This window comes from Petaurus breviceps, unplaced genomic scaffold (assembly GCF_028583685.1).
Source record: "Petaurus breviceps papuanus isolate PSGF00001 unplaced genomic scaffold, PetGlider_PUasm1.0 118, whole genome shotgun sequence".
Lineage (NCBI taxonomy): Eukaryota > Metazoa > Chordata > Mammalia > Diprotodontia > Petauridae > Petaurus > Petaurus breviceps.
The window spans coordinates 21,997,777-22,002,679 of NW_027185616.1; positions in this window are offsets into that span (position 1 = coordinate 21,997,777).

Here is a 4,903-nt window from a genome sequence, read left to right on the forward strand (position 1 = left end):
CGTATTATCATTTTTATTTCACCTAGCTTCTCCCTTATTACATGCTAAGCTTGAGTGTGAGACAACTTTTCATTCACTTTATGCTCTCAGCAATGCCTAACACCACGTGATTTGCTTATGACACGTGGAATTATTTTCTCCAACGCTCATTTTGCTCTAATGTTTTAGCTTTCTCCAAAGTGGTACTCTATACCCCAAACATCCTCGTCCAAGACTCTAGAGTGTTTGTGCCGTGGAAAGAGCCCTGGGTCCAAACTGTTTCTGTGAAATCCTCGTGTAAATCATTCTTCCTGGAAAACGGGGATGATGACATCCACAAGACACTGTACCTCACAGGGTTGTTACATACACTTGTCCAATGAGAGATGGCATGTAAAAATGCTTACAAACATTAGAGCATGATAGAAATGTCAGCTCTTATCTCCTGAAATCTGCTTCCTACAAAGCCTCCACAGACTGTTAGGAGAAGGACTGACAAGCTTTATCCTCTCCTGTCCAGTCTGGACAAAGAACTGCTTAATCCCAATTCTAATTATGTCATGTTTAATGTATCTCACTGATCAGCTCTGTGTTACCTTTACAGCCATATCATCCACCTGATGGTTTATTTCACTACCCTGAGGCGAAGCAATTTATAATCTGGGTCTTTATCAATGTGAATCCTCCTTCCCATACAGCCATACAGCCATACCCTCTCTTCCTAAGCAAATCAGAAAGGAACTAAAAATTTGATCAGGATCAGCTCAGAGCTAACTAAGAAAGCTATAAAGATTGGAGCCAGTAGTTAAAAGACTACATTCGTTCAACAAACATTTGTTAAGCATGGTATGCTAGGAGCCCGGTTTAGGCATGTAAGAAATACAAAGTACAGCTAAGAATTGAGGTCTATTACCTATTGGAAGAGGGTTACAAATTATTAGCAACAATAGCTCTGTAACTTTCTGGACAATCTTCTCTGAGTTGTTCTCCCCTTTCTGAAAATGAACATAAGAAAATCTGCCCTGCTTACATCAAATCATTCTGAGTAAATGCAACCTGACACAGTAGAAAGACCATTTAGTTTGCAGCCCCTGGACCTGGGTTCAAATTCTAAACTCTTAAAAGATTATTTCCTGTGTGCTGCTGGGCAAGTCAGTCATTCTGGGTCTAAATTTCTTCATTCGTGTATGAGAGAGAGGGACTGAATCAGGGTAAGGACCCTGAAAAACCCCTTAAGAACCTAGCATCCATTAACTTCTAAAAAAAATTTAGCTATGTCTTAATTGGTTTCCTTTGTACGCTTATATATTTCATGCATTTATTCTGAAATGGGTCCCATAGGCTTCACCAGACTGCCAAAGAAGTCTATGATGAGATTAGATGATCTCCAAGGTCTCTAAGATCTAAGTAAGAGCTAAGTAATGTACGTGACAAGTGCATTGTAAACTGTAAAGTGTTGTTCAAAAACGATGTGAGATCGTGACCTTCTAGAGAACAGGGTAGAGGTCTGTGGACCTTTTTCTGTAGGGTCCCAAGCACACCACCACACAATTGTGAGTGTCATAAGCACTGACTGGTGCCGGCCATCTGACATGACCAAGGAGGAGAATACATTTTCCTTCCAGCTCATGCCATGGTTGTGGTGGCCTCCATTCCACCTACCTCCTTGGGTAGAAATAAAACTCAAAATATGAACAAATATTTCCTACAATGGAATGTACAAAGTCAAGGTGACCTCCATAACGGTAAAGAGTGCTGTGAGAGCCAGCAGCTGAGACCTGAGCCTTCCCATCACACCATGGCTCAGATCAGTCAATCCATTCATACCATTTTATTATGTTTATTTGACAACTTATATACATATGTACAAAATCCCTACTGTCAGGATACTTTCTCTTTTTTTTTCTCCATTTTCATTTTGATTTACAAAAAAAATGGGACAGCAAAATAACTTAGGTCACTAATACTGTACAAAAATAAAACTGGTTAAACAGTTGTCAAGATTGGTATTTTACAGTGTTACAGATCATTCATCTGTAGTGAAAGAAACAGTCTATTCAGAACGATGAGCACTGCGCTAAATCTATCTGCGAACTGACAACTAATCGGTTTTCAGTAATGATAAGCTACCAAGTAGAGTTCTCAAAAGAAGCATGATGTAAGCTATACCTTTAAGCCACAGCATCTTTCCACCATGAGGAAGGGCTTTTCCTCCCCTAATCAAGGAGAGGAGTTAACGCTAAAACTACTGTTTTCCCAGAATGACAACGACATACAATATTATTAGATAAAACACTTTTTTTCTTCCTTTTTAACACCTGCAACAATCTTTCAAAAATTCAGTTGGTTAAAAAAGTAAACAAAAATTACTATCCTGAATTTGGATTTTTAATAAGTTAAATCCATGGTCTTTTTAATATAAAAAGTAATTACTTCATAGTTTTAGTGTTCAATGAACTCTAGTAATCCTATTTGAACTATATGAAGATATAGTCATTCTAATCAGGATGCTGGTTCCTGTCTGTGAATTTTAAAACAGGATTTATCACAAAGAATAAAAAGTAGCCTTGAGTTTACCCGGTTTGTCATGGTAACAGGTAAGAGAATATCAAATGTGTGTTTTATAACTTGAAAAGGTAAGTAGCAACTTTGGGGGGGATGGGGTAGGGAAGTAAATTGTGCATCTTATTTTAACAAGTGCTGCATTTGTCCACAGAAGTGCTAGACAGAAGCCACGAGTAGACTTTTAGAAAGATTGTCTCGATTTGACTTGGCTTGTGGTTTTTTTTTTTCTTTTCCCTTAATTTCTTTCTGGGGGCTGGGGGAGGGAGGAGGAAGATGAGGTTTGGGAAGTTAGTGAGTTGCTAGGCAACTACTAACTCCTGAGTCACCAAAGGCCACGTGCAGAATGTCAGTGAGCACAATCGTTCTAGGAGTTCAGCAGGAAATAGGCGACAGGCCTATTTCATATGGAAGAACAAATGTCCCTAAAACTCAGTTTGGACACAGAAATGAAAGTTTGGTTTTAAAATAAGTGTTTCAAAAAGCTGAAACAGAGGTAGAAAGTGTTCATTATTTTCCTGACATGCTTTCCCTGGGGAAAATTCATTCCTTTTGTTTTGTTGTGTTTTATTAATTCCTTGGACTATTCCAAGTCCCAAATGTTAAAAAAGCAGTTCTCCTTACAGAACTACAAAGACAACACTGGCAAACAGACCGAGCAAGCGACTTGGAGGCTCCCCTCTCTGGGAGTCTTATGTTGCTGTCGCTTCTGCACCAGAAGCAGGCTTCTGTCAGGTAAAATAATGTGTTCACTACAGGCATGCACCCTAATCTTACATGACAAGCTCTATAAACATGAATAAGTTAGAGTGTGTACCTTAGCTCCCTGTTTTAAAGATCTGATAACAAAATGCTCAGAAAGTTTTATTTCTGAAAAAAAAAATGTAAACATTTCCCCACCATCGCTTCTGTTTTTCCTCCTTTGAGGTGTCTCTTTCCGTGTGAAAATGCAGCTGATGATTTTTTTTTTTCTGACCACTTAGCTTTGAAGGCCAAAAATGCAGCTTTTAGGTCCATGCTCTATTGTCGACATAGTGGTTTTTTAGTCTTCGTAGACACCTATGTTCAGTACAAAGTATGTAGTGGTGAAATTTATGCCGTAAAAATATGGCGCTATGTTTTCAGGGTGGTACAGTAATCCAATTGCCTATGCTCTCTAAAAGTGGTCGCTATGTAGGGTGCTCTCTGAAATCACCTTAGCACTTTCCATCGACATCACCTGCTGAGAATATTTAATTTCTCTTTCTAGATCTCAGCTCAATTTTCCCTTTTTTTTTTTGGTAACTCTTACTCCTGTGAGTGGGGGTTTTACATGAACATGGGAAGAAGAGACCTTTAACCCACCAGCAGGTTTCAAGACATAGCTGCTGTCAGGCACCCATTCAAACAAAATACAATAGAGGAAAAGCCCTGCCCATCCGTGGCATTATGGTACAGTAAGATGATGTGAACAGAAAGGATAGGAAACCCTGACCAATTAGTAGAGTTAAATTCAAATCTGAGCTGCTTGCACACCAGTGATCCCACCTTGATCACGATTTCCTAGCCTGTACTTGGCAACAAATGACATAGTTCTAAATAAGCAGGTTTATAACATGATGCCAAAGGGGATCTTTGATCTCAACTTTAAAGCATGAGCTTAACTTACTCGACTTTTGACACAGCAAATAAAAGTACAGCCTGGGTTCAAAAGAGAAGAATTCATATAAAGAAGATTGTAAAGGGGTTGAACTTAGCGTAATCTATGAGAGGAAGGTTTGTCTTTAGTAGAGTGGAAGCTGGATGTCGGCATACCCACCGCCTAGGAGTTGTCTGTTTTCAAGTCTTTTGAGGGGTGATCATGCTGTAGTAGATGTGATCTTGCTTCCGAAAGAGAAGGCTGTGCTACCCATTTTTACTTCCTAAATTAACATGATTCAGAGAGTGGTTTTGCTAAGGAAATTTAAGCACACTCAGCGTAATACATCAAAAAGGAAAACAAAAACAAAATTCCGAGAGAGATAGCAAGCATAATGGCCCTGGAATCACTACGTGATGACCACGGGGCGACTCACCCAGTCAAACATATGTACACCAGTGTTTTGATTCCTTAAATTACTACCCCTTTCCCCTTAGCCCACCCCCTCGACCCCTCCCTCTCCCTCCCCCCTCCCCCCCAATGCATCTGCTCTCCCTCCTTAATCAGAGATGGTTTAAGACTGTTGACTCCGCAACCTCAGGTATATGTGCTTAAAAAAACGCAAGGAGAGAAAACCTCTGAATGTCGACTGTACAGCAGTTGCCCTCCTGTGCTGAAAAGTGGGCCGCCTCTGGGGCTTGGCTTTTTTTTTTTTTCCCATTTGTCTGTCTGCCTCTGAGGGTC